At 37.3% G+C, this 20,861-nt stretch overlaps 2 pseudogenes; both read left to right on the top strand.

Moving 5' to 3' along the window:
- Nucleotides 1-2,930: 2,930 nt before the first annotated feature.
- LOC129548522 (olfactory receptor 8G3-like) lies at nt 2,931-3,897 on the top strand (annotated as a pseudogene).
- A 7,803-nt stretch (nt 3,898-11,700) lies between these two features.
- On the top strand, nt 11,701-12,651 carry LOC148773876 (olfactory receptor 8G5-like; annotated as a pseudogene).
- Nucleotides 12,652-20,861: the final 8,210 nt, after the last annotated feature.

The following is a 20,861-nucleotide window of genomic DNA, read 5'->3' as shown; positions in this document are numbered from 1 at the left end:
GAAGTCCTGCAAGGTTAGTACTCAGAACTATCCACCTGCATCACCAGAACCATTTTTCCCTTCAGAGAAATAAAGGAGAAGACACAGCACTGGTGTGCTGGGGAGCAAGAGGGATGTACTTGAATCCCAGTCCTGGACTTTAAAAAGTTAGATCTTCTGTTCTAGCTCCCTCACAGTGCACTAATTGATGCAAGCAGCTATTTTTTTGTTTTTATCTGTCCTCACTCTAATATTCACACTCCCTGAGGAGGAAAGGTTACCTTATCATCTCTCTGTCCCTGCTGGAGAAAGTTATGGCCAGTATTCCTTTGTTTACTCACCTCCACTCAGGCAGTGTGAAAGAGTTTCATTCACTTGTGTTGGAGTCTATGCTAACTTATTACTACAATCCTTTCAATAATTTTATTTAAAAATCATATTTATTGATTCTTTTATATAAGGTATTGTGCTAAACACTGTATTGAGTTTAGTCTAGTACAGAAGAAAAGCCGATAAGTACCTCATAATAATTGATGCAGAATTAAGCACGTACTAAATGTAAACATGAGAAAGGTAGCCTCAGCACACAGAAAATGGTCTTATTAACTGAGGTTTTCATTATTAAAGCCTTTAACTTAAGGACTCTAACTATTGAATAGATTTCATCAGATACACTGGGAATGTGTGAGAGAAGATAAAGAGATATAATGAGTCATAAAAGAGATTCTATCAAACGCTGTTTTGTGTAACAGTTAAATCATGTAATACCTGGTGGGACATAAAAATAAAAGATTTTGTTGTTATGTGATATAAATCATGAATGACAGAAATTTATTCAAACTTTTTTTGGAGAACTTGGAAAATTTTGATATTTAGGAGTTAATATTGAATAAAAATTTCAAATTTCAGTATCATTTTATATATTTAGGTAGAAATGAGGAACAAGAAAATGTCTTGAGGAAAACAAAAGCAAAATCCCAGCCATCATCTAAGGAATGAAAATGACACTAAAACAAAAGCAACTCAATAGAATAAAATTAAAATAACAATGACAGTATAAGGGTCTTTCCAAGGATATGAGACTGTGCTAAACATCTCATAGGAATCAGTATTATGAATTTACACAGAAGGTAGATTTTAGTGTTTCTGTTTTTCAGAGAGTTGGAAGGTAGACATATTATCACAAGATCACGCAGGAAGAATGGGGTCAAGCTGAGGCCTCAATCCTCTACTGTCTACCATAATCAGGATTCATTAGAATGAAGATAATAGAAATACATCTAATCCAACTACCATTACATATGTCCTTAAAGAATATCTGCTATGTACGTGGTTATTCAGTCTCTGCTCCAACTTTTATGACTGTCCGCTCAGGTGTGTCTGGTGATAGGGATGTTTGTCTTTGCTGTGAAACCAAATATTTTTTCCCATGGTTTGAAGCAGTTAATTTTACCCAATCTTTTGAATGTATACAATAAGTTCAGTACCTCCCACTGCCATGTGATGAACATTGAGATAAATTTCCTGTGCTACATGAATTTTTGCCTTGCTAGAAAAAAAATATCCTTGGTTGTTTTATCCATCTTAAAATAACTGATTTCTAGATGATATTTATGAAACTGTGCAGCTTTACTTATATCACACACAGTATTTTACTTCAAACTGAACACAATAGCCAAATATTACTTGAGTGTTAAGAATATGAATTTCTATTTCCTTTGCAAATCTTGACTAAAGATACATTGGTCTTTAAAAGAGACATCACACTGTTGACTAGTATCTAACTGACATTCAGTTCAGTCGCTCAGTCGTGTCCGACTCTTTGCGACCCCATGAATCACAGCACGCCAGGCCTCCCTGTCCATCACAACTCCCGGGGTTCATTCAAACTCATGTCCATCGAGTCGGTGATGCCATCCAGCCATCTAAATCACCTATTTTATTTTGCATGTACTTTACTAATCCACATCTCTCCCATCTTTGAATTCTATTGCTAGCACAAGCAAAATGCATGACTATATTTTAAAAAGCTTGGCATACCAAACACCTAGTGTTTGTGTTCAAAGGCATTTTATGATTTAGAGAATAGAATTATTTTCTCACCTCCACCATTTAAATCATGAAATCCAAATGTCACTGATCAATCTTGGTACACTGATGCCCTAGTCACAGTGGTGTAGTATGTGACTTGTATTTAGACCATTATACTCTCACCCCTAAAATTATCCAAATCAGAATAAGAAGAATGGTTCCTGGGGTGGAAAAACCTTTCGAGGTATAAGCATGATGTCTGTCAAGCAGTTGCATTTCTGCTCTCTGGAGTCAAAAGTCCAGGGAGAAGGAAGTTGGGACATTAAAGCGTCAGATCTCAGGTGAAATGATACTGGTCATCACATTTCAGATATTTTCAGTTGAGATGTTACTAAAGAAGACAGCCCCAACTAATATAACTACTTTCCACAGACTTGTGAAACCTCTCTGTATTAATTATAGATAGCATATACAACTATTACCTATTATAAATGAGATAAAAATACTATGCCATTCAACAAGAATGAAATTAATATATAAACATAGAAACTTGGAGGAAGGAAGAATACTCAAAATAATACTAGAAATGTTTCTGTTGACTGACTTTAAAAATCCATAAATTGTTGTTTCTCTTAAACTTTATGAAATTTCTTAATTGTAAAGTTCTTGATGTTTATAACTTCTATTCTAATTCAATGAGATTCATTGTTTGTCCTAGAGTAGCAGGAGATACTGGAGAATTCCCTGCATTATGTATGTCCTCTGCTGAAAGATAAAGAATGATCTCTAGAAATACTCTCTGCCTTTCTCTCTCTCTCACACACAAACATACACACATGCATAAACCTCTCTCTCCCTCTCTCTCTCTCACACACACACAGATATATACTCATTTTCTCTGTTTGTTTTTTTTTTTTTTTTTAAACTTAGATCCTGCTGAGAAGAAAATGGACCCAGGAAATCACTCCTCAGTGACTGAGTTCATCCTTGCTGGGCTCACAGAACAACCACAACTCCAGTTGCCCCTTTTCCTCCTCTTCCTAGGAATCTACGTGGTCACAGTGGTGGGGAACCTGGGCATGATCATATTGATTGGGCTCAGTTCTCACCTGCATACACCTATGTACTATTTCCTTAGCAACTTGTCCCTTATTGATCTCTGTCAGTCCACTGTCATTACCCCCAAAATGCTGACGAACTTTGTGACAGAGAAAAATATCATCTCCTATCATGAATGCATGACTCAGCTCTATTTCTTTCTTCTTTTTATTATTGCAGAGAGTTATATGTTGGCTGAAATGGCATATGACCGCTATGTTGCCATCTGTAACCCCTTGCTTTATAATGCCATCATGTCTTATTATAGGTGCTTCCAGCTCACAGCAGCAGGTTATATCTTGTGCATCATTCAATCGACATTCCATACTTGCCTTATGTTGAGACTCTATTTCTGCAAGGCCAACGTGATTAACCATTATTTCTGCGATGTTTTTCCACTCATGGAGCTATCCTGTTCTAGCATCTATTTCAACGAGTTATTGGCTCTAGTCTGCAGTTCTTTCAATGTCCTGATTCCTGCTTTAACTATTCTTACCTCCTACACCTTCATCCTCTACAAAATCTTCCACATCCACTCCACGGAGGGCAGATCCAAAGCCTTCAGCACTTGCAGTTCCCACATCTTGGCTGTTGCTGTTTTCTACGGATCTGCAGCATTCATGTACCTGCAGCCATCATCTGTGAGCCCCATGGACCAAGGGAAAGTGTCCTCTGTGTTTTATACCTGCATCGTGCCCATGCTGAATCCTTTGATCTACAGTTTGCGGAATAAGGATGTCAAATTGGCCCTGAGGAAAATTCTGGGCCTTGAAAAATATAGATGAATAGACTCACTGTTGGTGTCATATCAGAAATAAATGTTTGCTTTCCTGAGATATGCAATGTTTTAGTTTTATTGTTCAAATTTTTGGAAATTCAGGATCATTTCCCCATACAATACATTTCCCAAATTCTCTCCAGGCTAATACTTTGTTATACTGATTTTGTATGGAGAAATATCAAGAATACTGTCAGAGACTCTTGAGAATTAAAGAAGCTCCAGTGTAATATAAAAATACAAATAACAAGAATAACTATGATGATCATCATAATGTAATAACATTATCATTGAGATAGTATAAAATATCAAACACTGTACCCAGCACGTTATATTAGACAACTTTCTTTAATATTTATGTTATCTCTCAAGGCAAGTCCTAGTATTCTTTCCATTTGAAAGATGAATAAATTGAAGCTTGTTTACTTTGAGTGAGTGCCCATAGTCCCAAACTTAATAAAGACAGAGGCTAGAATGTCTGGCTCCAGGAACTGTGATTTTACTCAAAGTAATCTATTGCCCCCAGGTAATTGTGGGTAAGTGTAAGACCTTCCCAATAATTTCCTTCTATACATTAAGCTTCTACTTTCCCTGTGAGACTGTATTGCTTTCCCCTAGACCTCTTCAATGCTATTTTCACTTTTATTTCATCTGATTTAATGAAAATAATCAAAATATTTCAAACTTGTGTTGATCAAGCAAAAAGACCAAACACAGAGTTAATACAGAATCTTAAGATAAGACTCATCAATGAGATTCAAATATCATGTTCAATACCAACAATTTTCATAAAAATAGCCCAATACATTTTTATCTTTAAACCATTAGTTTTATACTGTTTATGTAACAGGGACTTCCCTGGCAGTTCAACAGTAAAGAATATAGCTGCCAATGCAGGGGACGTGGGTTCAGTCCTTGGGTGAGGAAGATATCCTGGAGAGGGAAGTGGCAACCCACTCCAGTATTCTTGCTTGGGAATTTCCATGGAGAGAGGAGCCTTGTGGGCTACAGTCCACAAGGTCACAGAGCATCCATCCAACACAACCTTACCACTAAACTACAACAGTAAACTTATGTTAACAACTTCTCGTAATAAACTAAAATTATGTAGGTTGTATCACTTTCATGAGGTTCATGCACTTTTGCCATGGAAGTTATAAACAATTGCTATTTCTTGTCAGTTTTATCTTGGAAATATCTTTTCTCTCCCTTCATATTGGTCTTTTTTAGCTTCTGGGCATTAACATCTGGTAAGTATAAATTCACATGAAACTCTAAATATCTAGTTGTCTTCTGCCTCTTCTCAATTCAAATCATCTTACTCATTACCAACAGATCAACGTTCTTTGGGTAGTGTGCTGCCTTATTCACCTGTAGTGTCCAAATATACCACAAATATATAAAGCGTAATTTTATTTACCACCCATGTATATTATGATCCATTCTTTCATCAATGTCAAGCATTCATTTTCAATTATTTCATATTATTTGACTTAATTTTCATATTATTTATATTATATTTTCATATTAGTTGACTGAATTTTCATCAGTAATATAAAAAGAAGGTAAAATGGCTATAATTACAACTTCTATCTTAGGCATGGTTCCTAGTCTGCTATATATAGTCCAGAATATATATAAATATATATATATATAAATCAGCCAAATCAGCACATATACCCTGTCTGAACTGAAAGAATGGCTTCTATGGGTCCCTTCAAATTTTTAATTTCTGAATAATTATAGGAATGATCTGTTTACTTCTTGTTTACATTCTTTCTATATCCGACTGTTACTAAACTCCAACTCTCTTTCTCATTTCTTTTATTTGGCACAGTAAAGCAACTTCAATCATAGTCTGTTTACTTATAAGGTGGTATTCCAGACACACAGTATTCTTCTCCAAACATATCAGAATCGTGCAGCCACAGCAAACCCTTAGCTAAAAGATTTTTGGTGCATGGGTATGGTGGATTTTCCTTGAATCTGAAAGAACTCCAGTGGAAGGTATTCAAACAAGAGATCCTCTAGCACCTTGTTTCTCAGAGTGATCTATAGATGAGAAATAGTGGAAAAATCTGAGAGATTTTATTTAAAATGTGTAATCTCAAACCATACATGAGACTTACTATTGGAATCTGCTTTTGATCAAGATCCTTAGGTTATTCCCGTGCACATTAAAAGTTGAGAAGCTTTAGAAAAATATTGATATCTGACCTCACATGCTAAAATTTTGGCTTAATTGGTATAGTGTTCACCATCGGTATTGAAATTAAGGAAATATTTTAAAAAACCTCCCCTGATAATTTTTTTAATGAGTTTAAATGAGTATCTAAATTTGAGAAGGACTATCTTCCCTTGTGGCTCAGCAGGTAAGGAATCACCTGCCATGTGGGAGACCTCAGTTTGATGCATGGGTTGGAAAGATCCCAGGGAGAAGGGAAAGGCTACCCACTCCAGTATTCTGGCCTGGAGAATTCCATGGACTCTATAGTCCATGGGGTCGCAAAGAGTCAGACACAACTGGGTGACTTTCACTTTCAATGTAACACAAGTGTAAACTTTAAAAATAACTGAATCTTCTTATATTTAACTATAAGATCTATCAACTTGAGTGTGAAATTTACCTTGAATCAATCATTTTATGTACACTTCCAAATTTCCTATTTTAGAATAAAAAATGAAAATCTAATATATAGGAATAGAAGAAGCATAAAACATAAGTGCCTATTAAAACAGTTTATATAAACAACTTAGAAACTAGAATCATTAATGATGAGCCCCTAAAATATAAAAAAATTAAGTCAATATTCTGAATTCCTACCCCATAACTTTAAATCCAATAACATATCGATTCGAATTTGAATTAATATGTATATTACGTATTTACACATAAAATGGATTAAATGCATTTTTGTACAAGGATAAATGATTTGTTCATCATTTTAAAATTTGTTGCCACATTAACATTAAGATAATTTGTCAGAATGTTGTGTGATCCTCTAAAACCTTTTATTCACAGAGTGAACTGGGAACTGGTAACTCTGGCTAGAAGCCTGTAAAGATGCAGAATTTCTAGGAGTTTTATAATTTATGGTCTTGCATTTAGCTCTTTAATCCATTTTGAGTTTATTTTTGTGTATGATGTTAGAAAGTATTTGAGTTTCATTATAAGTGGTTGACAAGTTTTCGCAGGACCACTTGTTAAAGAGATTGTCTTTTCTCCACTGTATATTCTTGCCTCCTTTGTCAAAGATAAGGTGTCCATAGGTGTGTGGATTTATTTCAGGGCTTTTTAATTTTTGTTCCATTAATCTATATTTCTGTCTTTGTGCCAGTGCCATACTGTCTTGATGACTGTAGCTTTTTAGTATAGCCTGAAGTCAGGTAGGCTGACTCCTCCAGTTCCATTCTTCTTTCTCAAGATTGCCTTGAATATTCGAGTTTTTTGTACTTCCATACAAACTGCGAAATTATTTGTTCTATTTCTCTGAAAAATATCATTGGTAGCTTGATGGGGCATGCATTGAATCTATAGATTGCTTTGGGTGGTATACTCATTTTCACTATATTGATTCTTCCTATCCATGAACATGGCATATTTCTCCATCTATTTGTGTCATCTTTGATTTCTTTCAGTGTTTTAGTTTTCTATATATAGGTCTTTTGTTTCTTTAGGTAGATTTACTCCTAAGTATTTTATTCTTGTCATTGCAATGGTGAATGGAATTGTTTCCTTAATTTCTCTGTTGTCTCATTGTTTGTGTATAGGAATGCAAGGGATTTCTCTGTGTCGATTATGTACCCTGAAACTTTACTATATTCATTGATTAGCTCTAGTAATTTTCTGGTGGTCTTTAGGGTTTTCTATGTAGAATATCATGTCATCTGCAAACAGTGAGAGTTTTACCTCTTCTTTTCCAATCTGGATTCCTTTTATTTCTTTTTCTTCCCTGATGGCTGCAGCTAGAACTTCCAAAACTATGTTGAATAGTAGTGGTGAGAGTGAGCACCCTTGTCTTTAGGGGAAATACTTTCAATTTTTCACCATTGAGGATAATATTTGCTGGGGTTTATCATATATGGCTTTTATTAATTTGAGGTATGTTCCTTCTATGCCTACTTTCTGGAGAATTTTGATCATAAACGGATGTTGAATTTTGTCAAAGTCTTTCTCTGCATCTATTGAGATAATCATGCGGTTTTCATCCTTCAATTTGTTAATGTGGTCTATCACATTGATTGATTTTTGAATATTGAAGAATCCTTGCATCCCTGGGATAAAGCCCACTTGGTCATGGTGTACGATTTTTTTACTATGTTCTTGGATTCTGTTTGCTAGAATTTTGTTGAGGATTTTTGCACCTATGTTCATCCTTGATATTAGCCAGTAGTTTGTCTTTTTTTTGGTAGTATCTTTGTCCGGTATTGGTTTTAGGGTAATGGCAGCCTCATAGAAAGAGTTTGGCAGTTTACTTTCCTCTGCAATTTTCTGGAACAGTTTGAGTAGGATAGGTGTTAGCTCTTCTAGGCAAAACACTCTCTGACATAAATCACAGCAGGATCTTCTATGACTTACTTCACAGAGTAATGGAAATAAAAGCAAAAATAAACAAATGGGACCTAATTAAACTCAAAAGCTTTGCACAATGAAGGAAACTATAAGCAAGGTGAAAAGACAGCCTTCACAATGGGAGAAAATAATAGCAAATGAAGCAACTGACAAAGAATTCATCTCAAAAATATACAAGCTACTCATGCAGCTCAATTCCAGAAAAATAAATGACAAAATCAAAAAATGGGCCAAAGAACTAAACAGACATTTATCCAACAAAGATATACAGATGGTTAACAAACACATGAAAAGATGCTCAACATCACTCATTATCAGAGAAATGCAAATCAAAACCACAATGATGTACCATCTCAAACCAGTCAGAATGGCTGCTATCAAAAAATCTACAAACAATAAATGCTTGGAGAGGGTGCAGAGGGTGCAGAGAAAAGAGAACCCTCCTACATTGTTGGTGGGAATGCAAACTACAACAGTGTGGAGATTCCTTTAAAAAACTGGAAATAGAGCTACCATATGACCCAGCAATCCTACTGCTGGGCATACACACCAAGGAAAGCAGAATTGAAAGAGACACACATGAACCTCATTGTTCATCGCAGCACTGTTTACAATAAGGTAGGATATGGAAGCAACCTAGATGTCCATCAGCAAACAAATGGATAATAAAGCAGTTGTACATAAAAACAATGGAATATTCAGTTCAGTTCAGTTCAGTCACTCAGTCGTGTCCGACTCTCCGCGACCCCATGAATCACGGCACGCCAGGCCTCCCTGTCCATCACCAACTCCTGGAACTCAGCTATTAAAAAGAATGCATTGAATCAGTTCTAATGAGGTGGGTGAAACTGGAGCCTATTATACAAAGTGAAGTAAGTCAAAAAGAAAAATACAAATACAGTATAATAATGCATATATATGGAATTTAAAAAGATAGGAAAGATGACCCTATATGCAAGACAGAAAAAGAGACACAGATGTAAAGAACAGACTTTTGGACTCTGTGGGAGAAGGCAAGGTTGGGATGATTTGAGAGAATAGCATTGAAACATGTATATTACCGTATGTGAATTAGATCACTAGTCCAGGTTCGATGCATGAGACAGGGTGCTCAGGGCTGGTGTTACTGGGATGACAGTGAGGGATGAGATGGGGAGGTAGGTGGGAGGGTGGTTCAGGATGGGGGACACATGTACACCCATGGCTGATTCATCTGAATGTATGGCAAAAACCACTACAATATTTTAAAGTAATTAGCGTTCAATTAAAATTAATTTACAAAAAAAAAATAGATTCAGAATCTCAAAATCTCAAATGCTCCTCAGAACTTCTGGTTGAGGATCTGATTTTGAAAAAATCTCCAGGAGATCCTGTGAAGAAATCTTGATCACTAATTGCTGAGTTCAGGATTGACAGAGAATCCCTCTTGAAGGAAAAAAGTTAGACAACTGGGCACATGTCAACTGCAACTGCTTCTTTTCTCAAGAGCTTGTCTCCTGAGTAATGGAAATCCTTGCAGAGTATTTGACTCCATATTATTTATTGCCTGGCATATATGAAATCCAGGATACACCTTCATAGAACAGTGAACACAACCGCTCAGGGAAGAACTGAGAAAGGTGCAGATGTTTATATCCTCCTATGTCTTAAACACTATGCAATTTACTTGTCATACAGAGGAGAATGAGTCTGATTCAGTGCATCATCTGACTTATGGTTTATCTCAGGTCTAAACATGTGCTGTTTAGAAATGACAGTTTTCTGAGCTTGAAGTTGGAAGGTTAAATCAATTGCAAGGTGTTGGAGAATGTTTTCATGATGACTTCTAACTTAAAGAAGATTTGAAAAGAAAATAGAACATATTTACCACACAACAGAGACAGAGAGTTGGTAGGATTATTTCATGTGAGAAAAACAAACAAAAAGATAGACAACTGAGAAAACATGACATAGTCCCTGAACTGAAAGAAATTGAAAGTTTGGTACCAGAGGAATTTGATGACAAAAACTAAGGATGGAGAGGGGCAAAAGAGTGTGGCATTTTTTTTTTTTTACTTTATTCTAAAATCATTAAAGGAAATCTTTTCTCCAGTGTCCCTGAATGTGGATCGTCATCTGGTTTAGGGTTGAGTGCATCTTGTGACAAGAATTAATAGTTCATTCCAGTTCTAGGCATTCAAAGGTTAAAATATTTTTCTTACTTTGATTAAAGAGAGTGTTTTAAATCCTTCAAACACTCTGCACAAAAGAAACTCTCTCCTTTTTGCTTTTCCTAGGATATATATTTATGCCTTCTTTCTTGTCTCTCCTTCATAAAAACATCCATAACTAAATACGGAACTCCAGGTATAAGTCTATTTCAGTGCTTCCAAATCTCATGGCTCACACGTTCTTATGTTCTTCAGTCAGTAAGTCATGTCCAATTCTTTGCCGCCTCATGTACTGTAGCACACCAGGCTCCTTTGTCCTACACTGTCTCCCTGACTTTGCTCAAATTCATATCAGTTGAGTCAGTGATGCCATCCAACCATCTCATCATTTACTGCCTGCTTCTCCTTTAGCCTTCAGTCTTTCCCAGCATCAGGGTCTTTTCCAATGAGTCAGCTCTTCGCATCAGGTGGCCAAAGTATTGGCGCTTCAGCTTTGGCAACAATTCCGTCCAATGAATATTCAGGGTTGATTTTGATGGCACACATAGAAAATGGTAATACTTATATGGCATCATGGGACAGATAGATGAGGTAGTTTGTACTTGATGGTGACCAGTTAAGAGACTCTGAATGTCACACTTTAAATTCCATCTATAGATTCCATATGTATATGTCTCTGTATATGTTATCTATATTTTTATATACACACACATATATGTATATATGTGGATGCATATGATGTATATATACTATGATACATTCAAATATTCATCAATTAAACATAAATATTAATTGCTTCCAATTTGGATTGTTATGCATAAAGCTGCCATGCACTTTTTAATGATTATAAACATGGCTAAATGTTTTAATAGAAAATAAATTTATTATATTTGAAAATGAGGCTTTATAAACATTGGATTAAGATGTACATTGCTTACATAAAGAGATGAAGAATTAAGTGATTATATAGGTCAAAAGGATACTGTGAATCATTTATAGGGAGCACTCTGCTCCAACAACAAAAAACCATAATGAATTCCCTCCAGTGACTGTGTTTTTCTCATTTCCCTCCAGAGACAACATGGACAAAAATGGCAGCAGAAAATCACTCTTCAGTGACTGATTTCATCCTCACTGGGCTCACAGAATGGCCATGACTCCAACTGCCCTTTTTCTTCCTCTTCCTAGGAAACTACGTGGTCATGGTGGTGGGGGACCTGGGTGTGATCGCACTGATTGGGGTCAGTTCCCACCTGTACATCCCCATGTACTGTTTAATCAGTAGCTTGTCCTTCATTGACATATGTCAGTGCATTGTCATTACCCCAAGAATGCTTGTGAACTTTGTGATAGAGAAGAACATCATCTCCTACCCTGAATGCATGACTCAGCTTTACTTCTTCGTCCTTTTTGCTATCTCTGAGTGTTACACGTTGGCTGCAATGGCATATGGATGCTATGTTGCCATCTGTAGCCCCTTGCACTATAATGTCGTTGTGTCCCATCAGACCTGTTTCTCCCTCATTTCAGGAGTGTATATTACGGGACTTGTACGTGCATTCTCTCACACAGGCTACATGCTTAGGGTTCATTTCTGCAAATTAGATGTGATCAACCATTATTTCTGTGATCTTCTGTCCCTTCTAAATCTCTCCTGCTCTAACACCTATGTCAGTGATTTACTGGTTCTATTTTGGTGCACTTAACATCTTTATCCCCATCCTGATCATCCTTAGCTCCAACATCTTCATTTCCAGCATCCTCCACATTCGTTCCATGGAGGGCAGGTCCAAAGACTTCAGCACATTCAGGTCCCATTCCTCAGTTGTTGCTATTTTCTATGAATCTGTAGCGTTCATGTATCTGCAGCTATCATCTGTGAGCTCCATGGACCAAGGGAAAGTGCCCTCTCTGTTTTATACTATTGTTGTCCCCCTGCTGAATCCCCTGATCTACAGCCTCAGGAATAAAGATGTCAATGTGCCCTGAAGAAAATCCTTGACCGAAGAATATTTTTGGGACTAGACATAACAAGAGCATGATATTTTAGATCTAAGTCTTTACTTATTACATTGTATGAATGTATGGTTCTCTTACATCAAAATCCTTGCCAGAGTTTAAAATCTGAATTAAGTACTCCTTCATGCTTTGCAACATTGCTTAAGCCAGTACACTTCCTACTATGCCATTTATTATTTTGGGTGTGCACTTGCCTGCTTATTGTCCAAAATGCACTGTACTGTACTGTTCATGAAGGTTACCCACATGCATGTAATTTACTGCCATATCTGCAGTACCTAAGATAGTTCCTGGCACTAGAAAGACATTGATAATTTTCTTATTTCCTTTTTCAAAAACTTATGGGAAGCCATATATATCTAATACTGTCTGTATCCATTACTTTCTCAAATTAGCTACATATTTAAATTAAAATCAATTAGATTTATATTTGAAGAGTTCTTCAAAGATCTGCAATAAAACTGATGACATGGTAAATTATTTCTATACAAAAATTTAGAAGTATAAACTTAAGTAGCTTCTCTATCACACCCCGGTAGAGGTCATATAACTTGTGAACACTTTATTTCTTAAATTACTAAATAAATTCACCAACCCAATATCCTTGAAACAAAATGTTCTGTTTTCAAGCATGTAGCATACATGTGTTAAAATATAATATGTATATTTGCTATCTGATGGGTCAACATAGCAAATCTGGAGATATAGTGGTATCTAAAACTCAAATACTCCAGTCTAGAATACCATGGTTTCCCACACACAGAGCAGAAAAGGACTTCACCCATGGTGACACAGAAAATACTTATGATGTGGAATTTTACCACATGTAAATTATACTTCAGTAAAATTGGCTTCAAGATAAGGAGAAAACATGATGACCTATATTGCTGTGTCAGAGTTGCAGATCTTCCTAGATTGCCACCTTGAACCAGAACATTTTTAAAATTTATTTCTCTATACATTAAGCAAAAAATATCTAGCAAACTTTTTCACATTAAATGGCAGATCTCTATATTATTCCTCAATATTCATTGTATTTATAGAGTTAGATAAAGTCATCAACTTATTATGCTTCTTCAGGAAATTTTCATGGGTTTATGGAACCAGTCCATCCTAAAGGAGATCAATCCTGGATGTTCATTGGAGGGACTGATGCTAAAGCTGAAACTGCAATACTTCGGCCACCTCATGCAACGAGTTGACTCACTGGAAAAGGCTCTGATGCTGGGAAAGGTTGGGGGCGGGAGGAGAAGGGGAAGACGGAGAATGAGATGGCTGAATGGCATCACTGACTCTGTGGGCATGAGTTTGAGTGTACTCCGGGGGTTGGTGATGGACAGGGAGGCCTGGCGTGCTGTGATTTATGGGGTCGCGGAGAGTCGGACAGGACTGAGCGACTGAACTGAACTGAACTGAACTGATGGCAATAACCGGCTGAAACATTCATGCAGCCTACATGTTAAAATATTTCAAGTACTCCTGTTTTATAAATAACCATGACATCTAAATACAGTTAATATAGGTAAATGAGAAAAAAAATCATTCAAATATTGCACAGAAAGATTTTTTTCTGATTTTTCATTTATTCCTTGTGTGAAATCACTTTAGGGTATTCCTTTAATGCATGTCTTAAAATTTTCCTAAAGTCTTTAATTCTTATATAGTTTGACAGAAACCCACTGGAGCTCTAAGGAGATCTATCACATCCTCGTTTCTAACATATAATCTAACAAAAACAATAAATTACATCTATGTGACACTAGTAAACATTCAAGAGTCAATGGGAGAAAAGGGAATTGCTAATTGCAACTTTTCCCAAGAGTTGATACTTGAGGGATATAATCTTGACTGGAGATCATTAGCATTACTTGTTCCTCATTTGACTGTTAGCATCAATACTCAGAGTATAAATCTCCATTCATATCAACCAACCATTGCAGAGGACCATCAACTTCAACAGAGATCAAGACCAATGACTCAAAATTATTACAATAGAGTCTTCTAGGTTATGACCCTACAACAACAAGAAGTCCTGCAAGGGCAGTACTCAGAATTATCCACCAAAATCACCAGAACAATTTTTCCCTTCAGAGAAATAGAGCAGAAGAATACACAGCACTGATGTTTTTGGGAGCAAGAAGGATGTATCTTAATCCCAGGCCTGGACTTTAAAAAATTAGATCTGTTCTAGTTCCCTTGCAGTGCACTAATAAATGTGAGTAGCTATTTTTCTGTCTCTATATGTCCTCACTCTAATATCCATACTCCCTGAGGAGCAAAGGTTCCCTTATCATCTCTCTGTCCCCTCTGGATAAAAGTATGGCCAGTATTTCTTTGTTTACTCACCTCCACTCACGCAGAGTGAGAGCTTCACTCACTTGTGTTGGAGTCTATGTTAACTTATCACTACAATCTTTTCAATAATTTTATTAAAAATCATATTTATTGATACTTGTATGTAAGGCATTGTGCCAAACACTGTATTGAGTTTACAGTTTAGCACAGAAAAAAGCTGATAAGTAACTCATAATAATTGATACAGAATTAAACATGTGCTAAATGTAATCATGAGAAAGGTATTCCTCAGCACATAGAAAACGGTCTTATTACCTGGGGTTTCCATTATTAAAGACTTTAACTTATGGACCCTAACTATTGAATAGATTTCATCAGATACACTGGGGATGTGTGAAAGAAGATAAAGAGATATAATAAGTCATAAAAGAGATTCTATCAAATGCTGTTTTGTGTAATCATTAAATCATGTGATACCTGGTGGGACGTAAAAATAAATTATTTTGTTGTTGGCTGATATAAATCATTGAATGACAGAAATTTATTCAAATTTTATTTGGGTACCTTGGAAAATATTGATATTTAGAAAGTTAATATTTAATAAAAATTTCAAATTTCTGTATCATTGTATATATTTAGGTAGAAAGGAAGAACAAGAAAATGTCTTAAGGAAAAAATTTTAAAAATCCAAGCCATCATAGCAGGAATGAAAATGTCACTGAAACAAAAGATATAATGGAAAGAAACTCAATAGATTAAAATAAAATAACATTCACAGAATTCAGTTCTTACCAAGGGTATGGGACTGTGCTAAACATCTCCTAGAAATCATTTATCTGAATTTACACAAAAGGCAGATTTTAGCATTTCTATTTTTCAGAGAGTTGGAAAGTTGACATATTATCTCAAGACCATACAGCAAGAATGGAGTCGAGCTGAGGCCTCAATCCTCTACTGTCTACCATAATCAGGATCCATCAGAATGGATATATTAGAAGTACATTTAATCCAACCACCCATTAAGAGTGTCCCAAAGAATATCTGTATGCACGTGGTTATTCAGTCTGTGCTCCAGCTTTTATGACTGTCCACTCGGGTGTGTCTGGTGATAGGGGTGTTTTTCTTCACTGTGAAACCAAATATTTCTTCCCATAGTTTAAAACAGTTAATTTTACACAATCTCTTGAAAGAATACAATAAGTTCACTACCTCTCCCTGCTATGTGATGAACGTTTAGATAATTTTCTTGTGCCACAATAATTTTTGCTTTACTAGAAAAATAAATCCTCAGTTGTTTTCAGATCAGATCAGATCAGTCGCTCAGTCGTGTCCGACTCTCCACGACCCCATGAATCACAGCACGCCAGGCCTCCCTGTCCATCACCAACCCCTGGAGTACACTCAAACTCATGTCCACAGAGTCGGTGATGCCATCCAGCCATCTCATTCTTGGTCGTCCCCTTCTCCTCACGCCCCCAACCTTTCCCAGCATCAGAGTCTTTTCCAGTGAGTCAACTCGTTGCATGAGGTGGCCAAAGTATTGCAGTTTCAGCTTTAGCATCAGTCCCTCCAATGAACATCCAGGATTTATCTCCTCTAGAATGGACTGGTTGGATCTCAGTTGTTTTAGCCATCTTAAAATAACTGATATCTAGATCACATGCTTAAACTACCGCACAATTGCACTTATCTCACATGCTAGTAAAGTAATGCTCAAAATTCTCCAAGTCAGGCTTCAGCAATACGTGAACCATGAACTTCCAGATGTTCAAGATGGTTTTACAAAAGGCAGAGGCACCAGAGATCAAATTGCCAACATCTGCTGGATCATGGAGAAAGCAAGAGAGTTCCAGAAAAACATCTATTTCTGCTTCATTGACTATGCCAAAGCCTTTGACTGTGTGGATCACAATAAACTGTGGAAAATTCTGAAAGAGATGGGAATACCAGACCACCTGACCTGCCTCTTGAGAGATCTATATGCAGGTCAGGAAGCAACAGTTAGAAATGGACATGAAACAACAGACTGGTTCCAAACAGGAAAAGGAGTACATCAAGGCTGTATATTGTCACTCTGCTTGTTTAACTTCTATGCAGAGTACATCATGAGGAACTCTGGGCTGGAAGAAGCACAAGCTGGAATCAAGATTTCTGGGAGAAATATCAATAACCTCAGATATGCAGATGACACCACGCTATGGCAGAAAGTGAAGAAGAACAAGAGCCTCTTGATGAAAGTGAAAGAAGAGAGTGAAAAATTTGGGTTAAAGCTCAACATTCAGAAAACTAAGATTATGGCATCCGGTCCCATCACTTCATGGCAAATAGATGTGAAACAGTGAAAACAATGGCTGATTTTATTTTGGGGGGCTCCAATATCACTGCAGATGGTGATTGTAGCCATGAAATTAAAAGACACTTACTCTTGGAAGGAAAGTTATGACCAATCTAGACAGCATATTCAAAAGCAGAGACATTACTTTGTCAACAAAGGTCCGTCTAGTCAAGGCTATGGTTTTTCCAATGGCCATGTATGGATGTGAGAGTTGGACTGTGAAGAAAGCTGATCGCTGAAGAATTGATGCTTTTGAAGTGTGGTGTTGGAGAAGACTCTTGAGAGTCCCTTGGACTGCAAGGAGATCCAACCAGTCCATTCTAAAGGAGATCAGTCCTTGGTATTCATTGGAAGGACTGATGCTAAAGCTGAAACTCCAATACTTTGGCCACCTCATGCGATGAGTTCACTCATTGGAAAAGACCCTGATGCTGGGAGGGATTGGGGGCAAGAGGAGAAGGGGACGACAGAGGATGAGATGGCTGGATGGCATCACAGACTCGATGCACATGAGTTTGGGTAAACTCCTGGAGTGTTGATGGACAGGGAGGCCTGGCGTGCTGTGATTCATGGGGTCGCAAAGAGTCGGACACAACTGAGCGACTGAACTGAACTGAACTGAGCAGTTATCACTAATGTTCTTTCTTCTATCCGATAAAAAACAGCAAAACCAATGTCAGTATAATAACTGTAATCTCTACCTTTTGTACATATAATCTGGAAAAGTATCTTTCCCAAATCCTAACTTGTGAATATCTGACTTCTTAAGTCATTAAGTCATTGTGTTGAGAACCAACACTGGACTTGGAAAAAATTTGTAGATATGACCCCGAAAGCAAAATTCATAAGAAATGATAGTGTGGATTTCATCAAAATTAAAATATTTTGCTTTTCAAAGACAGTGTTAAGTGAGTAAAAAGTGGTTTTAGGTAAGTTCATACACATATTTTTACATATGTATATATGTAGATAGATAAACAGTAATTTCTAAGTTTCCTATTTTGCTTTTTTTTTTTCATTTCATTTTTTTTTTAAACTTTGCAATATTGTATTGGTTTTGCCATACATTGACACAAATCTGCCCTGGGTGTAAATGTGTTCCCCATCTTGAACCCGCCTCCCACCTCCAGTTTCGATGCATATTTTGCTTTCTTAAGTTGCACATTTTTATATAATAAATTAAAGCCATCTGACCTGCTATAATGAATTATCTTGTTTAGTGCATCATGTATTCCCTTTAAGTCTTTTAACAATATCCTTTTTTGTTAGTGTTAGGTGATACTTAAAGAATCCTAGAGTTTGTCTTGTTTTAGATGTGTGACTGGACTCTAGAAAACAAGTGAGAATCTACTGCATACTTCTGGCACTATATCAGAAGCCACATCAGACACAATACCTAGAGTGAACCCTAGATCACCCTTTACAAACTAGGATATTTCTTATATGTGTATAACCTTTCATATTTATGAATCATATGAAAAAGCATTCTTCCCCTCTTAGTCCCAACAATTCAACATCTTTGAGGTATCAAAGAACCATGCTTAACTTTTTCCTCTTTGATTTTCTTGACCAATTTCTATCACCCACCCACGCACTTATAAAATAAATAATATGTGAATACTTATTTTATATATTGGTCATGTCAGGCTTACCATTACCAAGTCAATGGGTTGCTAATTCAGGCAACTCAGGGTTACAAGTTGAAGATTCTGTCACTGGGTGTGTGTGTGTGTGTGTGTGTGCGTGTGCGCACGCTCAGTTGCTCAGTCATGTCCAACTCTTTGAGGCCCCATGGACTGTAGCCTACCAAGCTCCTGTGCCCATGGAATTTTTCAGGCAAGAATACTGGAGTGGAGTGCCATTTCTTACTCCAGGGAATATTCCAAATCTAGGATCCAACCCACGACTCCTGTGGCTCCCAAAAGAGGAGCATCAAATCTATCATTCTATTTGACTTAATAATAGCTTCAGTTGCTTTCTCACAAGCAGTTATTTATGCTAATGAGTGAGAACTGAATTCCAAGTGGATTTTGAAGGTCTTTTTAATACATGAAAGAAGTTAATTAGTATAAATTATTTGTGAAAATTCATTTCCTGTTGCTGGATTTAGGGTTTTTCAATGCTCATACTCGTAATTCATAAATCATCATGGATTCAATCAAGTCTGTTAGAATGTGAGAACCAGACACACTCATTTCTGTACTTTCTTTGTTACCTAATAATTCAAGGGTATCCAAAATCACTGGAAAGTGGCTTCAGAAATTTAATCAGAAACAGAGAAAGTTAATATTCTGATACATTTGGACTGAAATGCATTTATGAGCAGAAGTCTTCTTCCTTCAGCTTTCTCATATTCTAAGAAGGGTTTGTTAGGTCAGTCATACATATCCTTAAACACTTTATTACATAATATAACTCTTGTGATCTTCAAAATGCATAGGAGAATACAATGAAGATCTATGCAAATATATACTCTGTATAGATCTAGAAGACAGATCTACAGACTCTTGAAAATAACTTGATTGCTGCCTAATTGTCATGTGAAAATAATATGATTTGTAATAGATGCTACAATCTTACATCAGCACACTAAGACAAGTTGTTATGGACCAATGGTATCTTAGGAATTGTTGGAAATCTTATACAACATTTGAGATGTTATAGTTTATGAAAAGTGGAAAGGGGAGCATGGGAAGATGGCAGAGGAATAGGACGGGGCGACCACTTTCTTCCCCACAAAATCAGCAAAAGAACATTTGAACACTGAGTAAATCCCACAAAACAACTTCTGAATACCGGCAGAGGACATCAGGCACCCAGAAAAGCAGCCCATAGTCTTTGAAAGGAGGTAGGAAATAGTATAAAAGATAAAAAGAGAGACAAAAGAGGGAGGGACAGAGCTCCGTCCAGGGAAGGGAGGCTTTAAAAAAAAAAAGAGAGAGAAGTTTCCAAACACCTGGAAACACTGGAGAGTCTGTGGCCAGCCTTGGAATCTCAGAGGGCCACATAACTGGGAAAAAACACATAAATAATTAACCACAGACTAAGTGCCCAGAGGACACTCTCAACGGAGAAGTGGCACAGATGCCCGCACCCCCCACTAGAAGGTGGGGGCTGGGCAGGGAGGCGCGGATGGCAGTGCTTAGAGAGAGGACCTTGCCTGAACGCCCCAGGGCAAGCTGAGGGCGCGAACTTAAGATGCAAAGCAGACGCTGCAGCTAAAAGGCGAAAAGGCTGCGAAAAGCCTGCAAAAAGCCCCAACCTAAGACTCTGCCAGCCCCGCTCACAGAACAAAGGACTGAGCAGAGCGAGCCGGCTGTGGGCGGCCCATCCCCCAGCTCCTGCCGGGACAGGCAGGGAGGGCAGCCAGCGCCAGAAGGGGCAGCTGCAACCCCAGAGAGGCTTCCCATCCCAAGCTGCAGGCAGGCTTCCTTGCTAACCAAAACCGTTGGGTTTGGGCCCGTCGATATCCGCCTGAGAAGGTGCGCTGGTTGTACACCCAGAAAACCAAGCAGCAGGGACCGGGGAGGCGATAAGTCACAGAGACCGTGCTTGCCAAACGCCTGGTCACCTGAGCTGCTCCGACCGGGGAAGGCACAAAAT

The sequence above is a fragment of the Moschus berezovskii genome, chromosome 25, assembly GCF_049115385.1.
Source record: "Moschus berezovskii isolate FMDL1 chromosome 25, NW_MosBer_1.0, whole genome shotgun sequence".
Taxonomy (NCBI): domain Eukaryota; kingdom Metazoa; phylum Chordata; class Mammalia; order Artiodactyla; family Moschidae; genus Moschus; species Moschus berezovskii.
This window is presented reverse-complemented; position numbering and strand designations above follow the sequence as displayed.